Below are 16,461 nucleotides of genomic sequence, written 5' to 3'. Positions count from 1 at the left end.
GAGTTGAAGTAGGTTCCCGTCCCCGACATTGCCCACAGCAGTGTTGTGATGATGTGTGTCACCACCACCATCTGCTCCCTGACCACTGGCTACTTGTCCAGATGACCAATGATAACCGTGAAAGTAATCAATTTCCTATTGTCTTGAAAAATACGCTTTACCATAGCAATCAGTCATCGGCCGAGGAGCCATTTATACGCCCTGCCAGGGTTGTTTACCAATTCCGTATCTTTTGTGGAATACCTTGTCAAACAAGGCATGCCGCTATGGGATTCAGTGTGCCATTTGTGAGCCTTCAAAAATGCGTCTCAACCGCCAATGGCGCGCGGATGTTTTCCAAAACATTCATGCGCTGTACTATCTGTCGCTTACTGTATCGACCCAACACATTGTCGTTATTATAATAGAGTGAATGTGCTCACCGCTGAGGGTGCACTCTTTCTAGCTTACTCTCTCTTGCTCAACTACCTGTGTCCAAGTATCTCTCCCCTTCTCTCTATCTACGTAATTTTTTATGTATATATCTCTCCAACCCTCTCGCCCTCCCCCACTCTCTCCCGCTCTTTCACCCTTTCTTTGGCGCTCTCCTGCTCTCTCTTTCTCTCTCTCTCAATGGTCTCTAGCTCTCTCATCTATCTCGATCTGTGTCTCTCTGTGTCTCTCTCCTCTCTCTACGTCTCTCTCCGTTTCTTTATCGCTCTCTCTATATCTCCACATCGCTCCCTCTCTCCCCTTCTGTCTGTCTGTCTCTCTCTCTTTCTCTCCCTCCCCCTCTCTCTCCCTCTCCCCTTCTGTCTCTCTCCTATCTTTGTGCCTCTCTCTCCAGCGCACTCTCTTATCGCTCTCCGTCCATCTCCCTTCATCTCTCTCTCAATCCCCCCCCCCCCCCCCTGTCGCTCCTTCTCTATCTCTCTCCCCTCTCTCTCCTCCTTATCCCTCCCCCTTCTCCCTCCCCCACTCTCTCGCACGTTATTATATAATATATAATAAAGAACGTGTATGCACAGTAGTAACTACATGAACATTATACATGTAGTTACTACTGTGCATATTCCCTGATGCCTGGTCATTTATGTCTACCACTGTGTACGTGCGTCTGGGTCTGCACAATTCATAACTGGTTTAATGTTTTATAGATGTTTTCTGGATCTTCGTGTGAACCACTCACGGGTTTATTCTTCAAATGAGATACGAGTTCTCGGGAACATGACAATAACTGGGGGACATATGAGCCATATACTATTTCGAGAAACCATTCAGGAATCTAATATTACCTGTAGACTGGGTCTGCCCGACTTCCGTGACACAGCATCGAGTATTAACTAGACTCACGGTGCCAGAATAGTTTCACTTTGTACCTATAGGACTTCCTTCATCAGACTCTAGGTGATGTATCACAACTAAACATGACTGTTTTATACATAACCTAATACAGTGTGCCGTGATAATATGTGCGTGTATAGTGAACGATAGAAGCCAAAATGTTCTTACTTATCCTTGCCCATCAATAATATATTTTCTGATATTGGAACCTTCTTTCTTGTTTGTATTATATATACATGGTGTTGAGTTGCATCTGTATAATTGATCTTGTGCCATGTTTATCATGTTTGGGTCACGTAATGAGTTAACTATGAATACAGCGGGTACCTGTTCTGTTTCATTCTGTGTTTCTTTCTATAAAAAAATCAAAGAGACCCTTGCTCAGAAGTTGTTTGATCAAGGTTACAACATTCAAGTCCTCAGTAAAGCTTTCAAATGGTTTTATGGTAGACATGTGGAGGACAATTCCATATTTGACGCATCAGTGACAAAAAAATGTCAGATGCAATCATTATTTTGACTTGTACTACATGTTCCCATGTTTTTTTCAGGTCAGCAGTTGACTTGCCTTTGCATGTGTTTGTGACGGGTGTCACCTGTAGGGCAGGATACGCTCACCTTTTCGCGAACATCTGGTATCAATACTATTTGATAATGATTCATAAACACATGCTCGGAATTGTCGGAATTGTACTATCGACCATGCTTTATGTAGAGATTTCTATTGGACATGATGAGGGTTTTGCCGCTGTATTTACACAATCCACTGTGTTTATTGTACCTACATGTACACAATCTGCTTTGTGTTTTTGTCCAGCATACTCTGGTTGAATTGTGTATGTATTTGTAAATAAAAACCACATAAAGCTGCACCTGAAACATTGTGAAACATAGACACCAAGGGCTGGTGCTGCTGGAATATAGCTCGACATGAGGGGAAGGAATGACTTCAGCTTTACAATAGTCAACTTTCCCTGCTGGAATATAGCTCGACATGAAGGGAAAGTTGACTATTTGAAAGCTGAAGTCATCCCTTCATACAATCTCTTGGACAGTATTTGTCACTCTGAACTTGTATGCACATATCTAAGTATTAAATTGTTGAGGTTTTGCTGGTCTCTTTTATTTCTAGTTCAAGTGGGAATATCAGTGGAAGAGAATTGTTTATTTGCCAATTATTGAGCGAAAATAGATCATCGCTATACAAGACGCCTGAGTGTTATTGTTTATTTAGACATTGATATCACGTATTCGTGGTATGCAAATATGTTTTGTGTCGCGGAGGTGGAGTGTTATTTAAATGTTATAGAAAATACTTATGCATGATATTATTCACTACCTATACCATAAACTTTAAGTGTGCCGTTTCTATTTGATACCAAATGTCGCGGACACACGTTCAGTGTTATCATTATTTACACATATGTCATGCCAGTGAAATATATGACAGACTTGTATGCGTTATGAGATATACTTACGTGTATACGTTATGCGTTCCTGAATGCAGAAGGGGCGTTCGGGTAGCCTAGTGGTTAAAGCGTTCGCTCATCACGCTGTAGAGTCACGGAAACTAGTGTATTTCAAGGTGTTCTGTGTAACAACAGTCATTTCAGATCCGTTTCCCTATTCAGTCTCTATGCACCTCCCAAATTGTAAAATGAAAAGCAAGGATTTCGTTTCTTTATTCTTTGTTTCAAGAAATTTAACTTAAGCTTCAGGCATATCTGTGATCTGATGTTGTTCAATAACCATCGAATAGCCAATTTCCTCCCACTGATTTACCCACCTGAACATAAAGGAGACCAGTGGGACCGCCTCATCGGTTTCATATTTAGACTTTTGTATAAAGATGACAAAACACGCTCCACAAGACTGTATGACAAGAGGGACTTTCCAATAGTCCACTGTTCCTTTATGTCGAGCAATATTCCAAAGTTCCAGCCTTTGGCGTTTACATTTCAGAACTTTTAGATACAATCGAGCATGCTCTTTCTACCAAGATTTCAAAGAGCGTCACAGAAGTTGTTTGGTCAAGGTTTAACATGCAAGGCCTCAGTTAAGCTTTCAAAACCTTTTATGGTAGACATGGAGGACATTTCCATATTTAACGTATCAGGGACAAAAATGATGTTCGATGCAATTCCCTATTTTGACTTGTACAATAAGTTCTCGAGTTCTTTCAGAACAACTGACCTGCGTTTGCATGTGTTTGTGACGGGTGCCACCGGTGGGGCAGGATACGCTCACCTTTTCACGGATTTCTGGTATCATTCCTGTTTGACAGCAGTTCATCACATGCTTAATATGATAACAAAGGACAATCTTATCCTTTTTGCGAACACCTGGTGTCATCAATATTGCTCTACATAAAGGAAAAGTTTACTAATGGACAGTTGAAGTCATCCCTCTTGTCATACAGTCTTCAGTCTTTGTGCATAGATCGAAATATGAAACAAGTTGAACATATTGAAATGCATGCTTTCTAAGGACCTGGTGATAGAAAGTACTTATTTAATGGGAATCCTTTACATGTATGAACCTCATCTTGACAACATTACGTTCGCCTCCGTGGTCTGGTGGTTGAACGTCCGCCGCGAGAGGGGAAGGTCCGGGGTTCGATCCCCGGCCGCGTCATACCAACAGACGTTACTTGATGTTACCCTGTCTGGCGCTCGGCATTAAGGGGCTAAAACAAGAACTGGTCGGCTCGGATTCAGAACACTGTCAGGGTGGGAGTATTTGTGTTCAACTGCGGCATGGTATCACAGTAGGGTAGCACTATAAAATTGACATGAGTCCGGACTAGTACAAGCACACACATGCACGTCGCTATGTAAGTGCAATAATCTTGAAAGCGACGTTAAACCCCATTTCACCTTACCTAGACAACATTTCAAAATTGTAAAGAAAATACAAATTTGTAATCAACAGTTTTACAGTCATGTGTTTATGTTACACGTTTCGTCGGCAATATACACTAATACACAGCAACCCATACAACCCAACGTTGCTACTGCAGTTGCAAAATACATCACTTTGATCCTGAAAGAAAAAACAATGAAGAATTTAAAATCTGGATTAACATTTTAATTATAAAAATAACCTTTGCAATAGAACAACAGAGACAAGTGTATTTACCCTTATACGAAAACGATGGCTAAAGTTGACAGTAAACACGACTACCGACAAAGCTGTTCAAAAGATGAATATGAAATAAGACACGTCGAGATGAAATTAAACCGATTCAATAAAAATGCTGTTTGAAGTCTCGTTTTTAGTCCTCATCACTCAGCTTTTCAGGTTCCCAGGATTTCATCTTTGTAATGAGTTCATTCATACAGCGAGATTGTCGCTTGTTTTATTGCGAAGGGATCCGTAAGGGTGACGTGTTATTCTGTTGGCCGTCCAAAATGGACGCCCTCGAAGACGGTTTTGCTTCAGGCTTAATGAGAACTGTCAGACTTAACATGAAAGATGGTAATAGAATCATTAACGTCCACGCTAATAATAAAATGGCATCGGATGACCACTCTATCTACCATTGAGCTGAGATCATGTTAGGTGACCGTATTCTGGATGTGACTGGATCAATGCATTGACCAAATCTTGTCTGATCGACAAGGTCGTTGTTCAAGAGAACGATGGACAAGGCCGCTGTCCACTTCTACGACCACAGTGGTCACTGCCTGACTCTTTCTAACTTGATAAGAAGGTCTAGAAATCTTGTCGAGATATTGCCAGAGAGGGCACGTGTTTGGTTGACGTTGACATTTGTATGAAGTGTCTCCTTAATTACTGTTCCCAAACCATATTGACAGATTCCTTCACACCTATCGATATGAAGGCTGCATTAAACAGATTCTGTTGTTGATAAACGCATTAGAAGATGTTATACGTGGTTACTTTGAATCATACTGGATATATTATCCAGTTGATCTTATATAACGTGGGGTAGACTGACAAATCTATTTGTGTATGGTTCTGCGGTTTGAGTGTTTCAACATAGGCGCATGTTCAACAATACAAAGCGACAAAAACATTTCCATAATTATAATACAAGCAAGGTCGATAATACGATTCCGACTGCATCATGAGAATATGTTTATGAATCACTATCAAATAAGAGTATACCATGTGTTCGTGTTTCTTGCACTACCGGTGGTACCTGTCATAAACACAGGCACAGTCTAGTCAATTGTTTACCTGAAAACAACAATGAAACGTACGGTACAAGTACAAATATAGAATTGGATCTAGGTCATTGATGTGCCGTCATATAGCTTGAATATTTGTCAGGCGTTAAATAACAAACTGACAAACATGAAAAAGTCATTTTTTTACCTTGGCTCTTTTCTGAGATTGCAAATATTCAGGCAAATCCTTTGAGTCTTTAAGAATCCAGATGGTATTAATTCCACATGTCTTAAATACGTTCTGTGAATATAAGGAAAGTTCTTCCGTGACTGCATTAAAGATTATGGTTAATCTTTGAGACAAATACCTAGTGGTACATTTGCTGGACTCTCTGTACGGATATTTATCGGGCTTAAGAAGCAAGTACAAAAGAGGAATCGACATGTCGTCAGGTTTAAGAATCAAGTCTTGTTCTATTGGTTTTAACACATTTATTGTTCCATACGAATATCACCGATCTCTTGTGCTATATGAATATTACAGATCTCGGGTTCTATATGAATATTACAGATCTCTTGTATTAAATGAATATTGCAGACCTCCTGTCCTATATGAATATCACAGATCTATTGTTCTATTAGAATATTACAGATCTCTTGTGCGATATGAATTTTACTGATCTATTGTTCTATTAGAATATTACAGTGCGATATAGATATTACATATCTCTTGTTCTATATGCATAATGCAAATCTCTTGTTCAATATTACATATCAATTGTTATATATGAATATTACAGAACTATTGTTCTGTATGAATATTACAGATCTCCTGTTCTAAATGAATATTACAGATCAATTGTTCTATTTCAATATTACACATCTATTGTTCTATGTGAATATTTGTTCACATATTGTTAACGATGTAAGAATCTACATCGAAACGTAATTTTCACCCCATTTGTGCCTTTTACGCCCAGAAAAAAAGGAAACCGTGGTGTTGACTATTTGTATTGCACCTGTTTGGAAGTGAGTGCATTGGAGGTGAACTAGCTTCACACGCAATACAGCATGTGCCGACCTGCTCAGTAGAGCCCTATTGTCCCACATGCGTATGTCATAGCTAATGTCCTCTCTTGTTCTATATGAATATTACAACCCTATTGTTGTGTTATGAATATTACAGATCTATTGTTCCATATGAATATCACAGATCTCTTGTTCTATATGAATATTACAACCCTATTGTCGTGTTATGAATATTACAGATCTATTGTTCCATATGAATATCACAGATCTCTTGTTCTATATGAATATTACAACCCTATTGTTGTGTTATGAATATTACAGATCTATTGTCCCATATGAATATCACAGATCTCTTGTTCTATATGAATATTACAACCCTATTGTTGTGTTATGAATATTACAGATCTATTGTTCCATATGAATATCACAGATCTCTTGTTCTATATGAATATTACAACCCTATTGTTGTGTTATGAATATTACAGATCTATTGTTCCATATGAATATCACAGATCTCTTGTTCTATATGAATATTACAACCCTATTGTTGTGTTATGAATATTACAGATCTATTGTTCCATATGAATATCACAGATCTCTTGTTCTATATGAATATTACAACCCTATTGTTGTGTTATGAATATTACAGATCTATTGTTCCATATGAATATCACAGATCTCTTGTTCTATATGAATATTACAACCCTATTGTTGTGTTATGAATATTACAGATCTATTGTTCCAGATGAATATCACAGATCTCTTGTTCTATATGAATATTACAACCCTATTGTTGTGTTATGAATATTACAGATCTATTGTTCCATATGAATATCACAGATCTCTTGTTCTATATGAATATTACAACCCTATTGTTGTGTTATGAATATTACAGATCTATTGTTCCATATGAATATCACAGATCTCTTGTTCTATATGAATATTACAACCCTATTGTTGTGTTATGAATATTACAGATCTATTGTTCCATATGAATATCACAGATCTCTTGTTCTATATGAATATTACAACCCTATTGTTGTGTTATGAATATTACAGATCTATTGTTCAATATGAGTATCACACATCTATTGTTCTATGTGAATATTTGTTCATATATTGTTAACGAAGTTGTTAGTCATGAAGCTGTGTTTTCTTATTCACTCACCAACTTCTAGAAAGGCAATCGAACAACATCAACATTACAACATTACCGTTAGAGAAACAAACAAAAAATACTTTTCTAGACTGATAGAAACAATTTTGTTTCTTTGCGGCAGAAGACATTACTACAACTGCTGCTACTACTACTGCTGCTACTACTGCTACTACTACTGCTGCTGCTACTACTGCTGCAACTCTTACTGCTGCTACTACTACTGCTTATGCTACTACTACTACTACTACAACTACTACTGCTTCTTCAAGTACAACTTCTTTCACCACTACAACTACCACTACAACCGCTGCTTTTATTACTAATTACTCCTCGCCTGTTGTGGTCACATAAACTACTGCTACAAGTAATGCGGACGTGTATAATCAAATTACTATTACTTCCTTTGCTAATTATCTGAGTATTCACTATAAGGCACGAACGTCTCCTAGTTTGTCACAAGAAAACTCATTCGCCTGTAAGCACCGGTACCCGGCTGTACGACCCTGGATGATAACCATCATGACAATAGCCATCAACAACTGTGCAAGTCCCACTCTAAATGATTCGAGCCGCCTCCAGCAGGTCGCCTGAAGAAGCAGCACTCGTGTCCTCCGTGTTTCCGACAACGTCACCAATTTGTCGGCACGACATTGGCGAGGTGCATGTTTCTACGTTACATTAGGCTCTGTCAAAGCGTCTTTGCTTTCTAATAATCGATTATTCGGCCAAACCGGTAGGACGAAATGTACCAGGTCTATTAATATCTGTCGTGTCAATCCTCCTTCAGCCGCACAGTTCACCTGCAGGCTAAATAAGGTTTTAACTGTAAATCTAAGTTTGAGGCCATCACGCAACAGTGTTATTATGCTAAATATATCGCACGATAGTGTTCTCATGCCACAAAAAAAACAGGTAAAATGTCAGTTTTTTCTGATATTCGAATTATAAATGTGACAGTCCAATTTTAATAAAAGTATTTCATAACGTCTCTTCCTGGCTTGTGGAATAGAAACGTCAACAGATGGAGAAACATGATGTCTGTCGTTTCTGTGCACGTCGAAACAACGGGGATTGTTTATTTCTGTAGCTTATTAATGCAAGATTATTAAAGACGAATCCTCGGGGCCATGGGAATTGTGTGCTTCCACATAGCGGTATTGTATCAATAAAATCGTCAAACACTTACCATATTCATAGGAAAGCCTGTTTAAATACAGAGTCGATTGTATGATTCCGACTATTTCATGAACATGTGTTTATGAATCACTTTCAAATAGGGATGATACCAGATGTTCGAGAAAAGGTGAGCGTACTCTGCCCTACCCGTGGCACCCGTCACAAACACATTCAAGGGCAAGTCAATTGTTCATCTAAAAACATGGGAATATACGGTACAAGTCAAAATAGGGAATTACACCGATGCGTCCAAATGTGAGAACGTCCTCCACGTGTCTTTCCGTAGCTTTGGCTGTTGTAGCCTTGATCAAACAACTTCTCGGCAAGAGTGGAAGAAAGGAAACAATTACTTTGTTTTGTATGTTGCTACAGAAGTGGTCGGATGTTATGGCACGCAGAAATACACCATTGTACCATACATAAACTGTAATGGATTTCCTAGGTATAGAATGTGTGCAATTTACAAGACAATGAATCGCTGAGTATTCGCGGGAAGACATTTTCAACAAGTATACTCTATAGGCGGTTTGTATATGTCTGAGATGGCATGTCGAGTCACATAATTAAACACGGCGCTGAGGTGGTCATTATGTCGAGAATGTGTTTAACCGATGGCCAAAATAATATAAAACGGGTTACGACGCGCCATGTTGTGGATTGTTCGTAAAGCGGAGAAGGAAATACAGCGATCCATGTAACACAAGGAAAAAAACCAGTGTAGTTCAGTCGGCCGGAGGCACAACGTATTTAATAACAGTCTCGATCCAATCTTAGCAATAATGATTTTTATGTTAATGGTATAACACAAAGTCACGTTGAAAATGTTGATTGTCAGACTAAATATTCATAAAAATAAAAACCACAAAGAAAACAACATTTCCATAATCATATCAAACGGTCTCGATTATCTGACGAAACAGATTCCATTTGATGTAAAAGGTAAAATAGCAGTGAAAATTATATGAATGGATCACTGAAAATCAGTGATGACACCAGGTGTTCGCGAAAAGGGTAAGCATGCCCTGCTCTATCAAGGCAACTTTGAGGTTGAACAATTAAAAACCCACACATAATAATACGTCATGATGATGTCATCCAGATCATTTAAAGTTGTCTACGAAAAACCGAAAAAAAACACATTAAAAATTACTTGATTGTCAGTTTTCGGAACTAGAAAAAGAATCAAGCTAGTATCTGTTTCCAAAACAAAACCTTTCATGTCACACAAAACATCAAGTTGACATTTACGTGAGGTCATGTGAGACTTTCTGTTTTCAGACTTGGATTGTGCAGCAGTCACTGACGATGTTACTAGCCACCTGGGCAATGGTTCCAGACACGAAGTCAATGTTTGCGACACCTATACCACAAACACTCTAACAAGAGAAGCGATTTTGAATTAGCCAACGTCTGCACTGCACACAATCACTCCACTCATGTTTGGTGGAGGTGCCCCGCAAGTGTTCAGGGGAAAATGTCACGGCGGCTGTTGTAAAATGTCTCGGTGTCAAATGAACGTCGCCAACAGAGCACTCCGTTGACTTGGTAAAGCATCAAATTTAATTATTTTAGTACGTGGTCACTGTGTCTATCGTCTATAAGAAGCTATGAAGTCAAATCGTCAATCTTTATATATGGTAATATAGTAATTTAAAGATTGTTCATCTAAATGTAAAGGGCAAGGTAGATCTACTCTGCACTGAATTTCATTCATACGATAGTATTTGCTTCACCGAAACTTGGCTGCATGACGGCATACCTACTGTTGATATTTCAATTCCAGGCTTCCATTTGTCAATTAGAAAAGATCGACCAAGTCGAGGCGGGGGTGTAGCTATATATGTAAAGAACAATTTATATGTTAAAAACGTGGATCATCTGACCGTAAATTGACTAGAAGCATTATGGGTAAGGTAAGATGCAAGACCAGTAAATACGTAGTAGGGACATTCTGTAGGGCAGATAAAAGCGAGGATTACTGGGAGTTGATAGATCAGTCAATATGTAATGCATTAGATTTGAATATACCAACTATTATAGCTGGGGACTTTAATCTAGATATTCATAGAGAAAGTAAGAATAAAACAGATCACTTACAAGGAATATATGGGTCGACCCAAATTATAACTGAGCCCACCAGGATCACACCTACTCCAGAACTTTGATTGATTTATTGTTCGTATCTAATGTAGACAGTGTGTTGAGTTCGGGTGTATTTGATCCTATCTGCAGTGATCATTGTCCTATCGGCTGTCAAGGAAAACATACCTAGCAATGCAAATTTTAAAAGAAAAATCTACAATTACAACATGGCTGATAATGAAGAAATTATTGATAGCTTAACTGAGACAAAGTGGGATAATTTATTATCATCCAGAAATGTTGTCGTTATGGCAGAATGTTTTACCCGGACAATTATTGACGTATGTACTAATCATATTCCTAATAGATGTGTAACAATTAGACCTAATGATCCACCATGGATCAGTAGTGAGATACGTCGACTGATCAGGAAACGTAACAGAATTCATAATGTTCCTAAAAAGCGTAACTTAGAATCTGACTGGACAAATTTTCGTCAAATAAGAAACCGTATTATCTCCTATGTTCGCACTGCAAAGAGAAAATATGTACTCAAGATTGATAGTAAGGTTAATGATGCGTACAATGAAAAGGTATGGTGGAGGCTAGTGAAAAACTGTTTAAGGGGAACCAGTAATACAAAATGTCCTCCCATTAATTACAACGATATACTATATGATGATACAAGAAATATTGCAAATGTGATGAACAATTATTTCTCTGACCAGGCATATGTTAAACATCCTGATAAAATTAAAACTGAAGGATCGGTCTCTACTATCATTCCAACAACAAAGGAAGTGCATGATGTTCTTCTGTCTGTTGATGAAACTAAAGCAACAGGGCCCGACGGTATCGGCAATAGATTATTGAAATTAAGTGCTTCAGCGATATCATATCTACTGGCTAAGTTGTTTAATGTATCCCTGGACAAGTCTACTTTTCCGGTAAGTTGGAAAGAAGCTTCCATAGTACCTATTTACAAGAAAGGTAATATTAATGAATGAAATAATTATAGACCTATAGCTCTCACATGTTGTGTGGCTAAAATATTCGAAAAATGCGTTTTCAAATATGTTTTTAATTACTTAAGAGATAATATTTGTCTTACAAATCTTCAATTAGGTTTCATGCCAATAGATTCTACGGCAAACCAGCTGACTTTCTAATATGATTTTATTGCTAGAGAATTGGATAAAGGCAAAGAAATCAGAGCAGTCTTTTGCGACATTGGTAAGGCCTTTGATAAAGTTTGGCATTAAGGCATTATTCATAAACTCAAATTATTGAAATTATTGAGATGGTTTGAAAGCTACCTAAAACACAGATGTCAACGGGTTGTTATCGATGGCTATAATTCAGACTTACGACCAGTTACGGCCGGAGTTTCACAAGGGACAGTTTTAGGACCGCTACTGTTTCAAATTTTCATAAACGACATTACAGACGATATTGATAGTATTTTTTAAATATTATATTGTTTGCCGATGACACATCCCTATATCTCGTGGTAAATGATCCGAATACAGCAGCACATTGTCTGAATAACGATCTAAGTAGAATATCCTCTTGGGCAGAAAACTGGCAGGTCGATTTCAATCCTAATGAAACAGTATCTATCCAATTTTCCCGGAAGTTTCTTCCAATTGTAAAACCAGTTTTGAAAATGAGTAACACTACAATTCAGGAAGTTCATTCTTATAAACATCTCGGATTTACTCTCCAAGAAGATTGTATGTGGAACGATCACAGCCTAGTTAAGAACGTCAGTCCAATCATTCACTGTCTCATTCAACTGCTCACAGCTGCAAAACATAAAGTGTAAAACAAATAATTATGCCAAATCATTTATTCCAGTTACAGTTTATATTTGGAACTCACTACCTAGTGAATATACCAATGCCAGTAGCTTAGGAAGTTTTAAAAGTTTAATAAAAAGCAATGATAAGAATGGTATATACTTTGATGTAAATTATGAATCAAGATTCTGTCAGGTTATATATACACTCCCGTCTCAGGCTTGGCTGCAGCAACTTAACGCCGACAAATTTGCCAGATTTATATCCGACAGCCCGATATGTTGTTGTGGCTATCATACGGAAGATGCACTTCATTTCTGTCTTATGTGTCCCTTAAACAGTACATAAAGGCAAAATATCTATTATTTCGTAAAATGCTTCGATTTAATTTCAGCTCTAAATGGGAATTCACATTAGACGACTGTAACAAATCTTGTAATTTTTGAAATCAGTGCACAGTTTTATTCTATCTTCTTGCCGATTTAGAGATTTTGTCTGAGATGTTGGCTTTGCTATATGATACTGCAATGTCGTTGTCCTGGATGTAAATGATAACATAACTGTAGTTATGAAAGATAATCCAGTAATTAAACACTTACAGAACAATACTTATCTTTAAAGTCAATTATACAATGTATGCTATTTCTCATGTCACTATCAATACATTGCTATTTGTATGTGTATCATGTTTGGGAGAGGCATTCAGATAAGCAAAATGTTCTTGTTTGCCTATCCCTCCACTTTATGGAAATAAATATGTTAATATCATCTTTATATCAAACAAATGAAGTTCATTTTAATTAAAAAATATCATGAAACTAAGACAAGACTTTTTCTTCAAGACTTGTTATCCTTATTTCATTAACGTATTAAAAGTTATCTTACCACATACAAGTTACCTTTATTGCCTGTATGATGACGGGCAAACCAATGTATACTTAAAAGAGTGAGTGATTTATGAACCCACGACCAGAAGATCAGAAGAACTATCATCAAATTCTGCCCAACGACCCCGCGTCCCCAGTCAATACTACACCCTACTTCCTACATATTCCGCGAGCACGGGTACAGTGGTGACAGACCAAGAAACATAAGCAGGGCAAACCTGGATTCGAACGCACGATCATTGGTTTCTGGCTTGTCCAAGGGAGCAACTCTGCACAACGAATTGCGGCGCCTTAGATTACGAGGCCATTTGTGCCACTGGTTGTGTAAAGATGAGATTAATCTGCCCAACCGCATGTCAGAAACACGTGCAAAGTCAAGTCGAGTGTTCACTTAACAAAACACCCAGGGGAACATATGATAAGGTAAGATAGGGAATTGTATCTGACATCATTTTTGTCATTGATGTTTCGAATTTGAAAATGTCCTTCACATGTCTACCATAAAATCTTTGAAACCTTTTCTAAAGGCAATGAATGGCGTTATCCTGATCCAACACATTTTTAGCACCAGTCGTATCACGCTTATTAAAGTCTTCATAGAAAGAGTGAGTAAGTGAGTATGGCTTTAGCAATATTTCCAGCAATATCACGGCGGGGGACACTAGAAATGGGCTTCACACATTGTACCCATGTGGGGAATCGAACCCGGGTCTTCGGCGTGACGAGCATGCTCGAATGTACCTCCGAAGTTCTGAAATTTAGACACCAAAATGCAACAGCTGGAGCTGTAGGGACATTGCTTGACAAAAAGGGAAAGTTGACCATTGGAAAGTTGAAGTCTTCCCTCTTGTCCCTCACGGTATTTGACATTCAGATGTCGTCAAGCGCGTTGAAACTTTAAGTTTGTTAAAACGAAATCAATTACTTTGGTATCTTGTTTAAGGCGACATGACCTTTCATGATGTAATTTAAAGTATTATGATGTAATATTACTCCACATTACTCTTGTGTCGAAAAATGTAGATGACTTCTGGGACCTCAAGTTAATTAGTTTATGCCGTACATATAATTGGGACCGCCTGAAGACGGCGTGTAGGAGTTTCACTGCAAACACGGTAAGGTTTGACCATCCTGAAAGTGACATATTATATAAACCGATTCCAGGATGGTTAAACCTATATATAAACAGTAAACTACGTTTATAACGATCACGCTTATAACGAACTGACCAATATAACGAACATATTTTTCAGTCCCGCCATTTGTGGTATAAAGCTGTATATATGCTTATAACGCTCTACGGTTATTACGTCCCTTTGAGTTCGTAATAACCGTTGTTTACTGTATATACGAGAAGCATTCGTCTGTGTCGTCCAAGCAGTCTAACACAGGGTGTAGAAGAGGCTCGCGATCAACATGGTATGGGTTGTGTTAACTATCTAACGTACCTTGTACACTGAACAAGGGGCTGTCGTAGGCAGACAGTCGTCTGATCCTCTCATTAATACTGAAGGGTTCACGTTTGTGTAGACTGCCTGAAGAGTCTTAATGTTGAAACTAAAGAGATGGAGTTTGTGTTTGTGCAGACAGCAGAAAGTAAAGGATTTAAGCTTGCACATGCAATTCGATAGAGGCCTAATAAATGAGTCACGGATGTAAATCTACACAGACAAGTTGAGAGCTTGAGACCTCATAGAGCGAGGTTGTGCCCTCGCTGCAAAGAACAAGTACTTACACTCTAAATATACGCCATAGATGATTTACAGATAAAACAAATTGATAATAATTGGGCTTTTCTTGCAATTTACCGAACAGTAATAGCAGGAAATAAGGACTTTCGAGGGTTTTAGTGTTTTACTCAGGACATGGCAACCATTCCTCGCCCACGTGAATGTTCCTTGGCCCCAGTTGCGTCTGGGTGTCTGGTCTTATCAATGAATCCTTGTACCGGGGAACCGTGACGTCTTCAACTGATAGGTACATTTATCACTAACCTGTGAGACAAACGTCACATTTGATTAAAGTCACTTGTAGCCAGTTGTCTTCTGAGAGATGTAAGTTTATTTTTGAAAGTTGGTTTAATGCGAGACGAATATTCGGCCAATCACTGATCAGACAGAGAAAACAAGGTGACCTGTATCCTCAGTTTAATGAAGTACCAGTGATAGTTTCTGTTCCTCCAAGCGCTTGGACGGATATTTCCGATATATGTTGGAATTTGCTTTCCAGTGCACGCTCATCTGAAACAGGACTCACTGGGGTGTGTACAAACGCTTGACTCTAATTAAGTGTTACACGTGTCAGTTTTATGCATCCTTGTGCCTAGTGGCGATTCCGTGGTAAAATAGGTCTCCAGTAAACTATGCTGGTCGTAATAGGCCACTTAAAGTGACTTAAAGGCATTCTGCCTTGACGACGTGAGACGTTTCTTATGATACCAAACACTGGTTTTTCCAGCCTAGACATGATTGTTTACAGGACAGGCCGCCTTAAAAAGCTGGAATACTGCTGACTGCGGCGTTAAACAAACAAACAAACAAACAATTTGTTCTTGTAAATCATATCACGATGAAAAGTATTCATATATATATCTCTGACACATTAAATAATACATCGAACAATTTCCAAAATCTTATATTCAGATTATATTCTGTGTCTTACTTGAAATCATACAGTGTCAACTAAAGACAAATAGCAAACATCAATATGTGTTTGAACTTAGAAATAGAAACCTGTAGGTTTGTAGCTGGTTTCCATCGTGACTCCTGTAGCTAGACAACTTCCCACATAACTTTCGTTATAGGTAACATCTGTACACCTCCATGGAGGTATTACCCACAGGATGTAGCAACGTAATTAGTTAATGCAATCTT

This window comes from Haliotis rufescens, unplaced genomic scaffold (genome assembly GCF_023055435.1).
Source record: "Haliotis rufescens isolate VD_foot unplaced genomic scaffold, xgHalRufe1.0.p SCAF_17, whole genome shotgun sequence".
Lineage (NCBI taxonomy): Eukaryota > Metazoa > Mollusca > Gastropoda > Lepetellida > Haliotidae > Haliotis > Haliotis rufescens.
The sequence above is the reverse complement of the archived record's forward strand: the minus strand, read 5'-3'. Positions refer to the sequence as shown.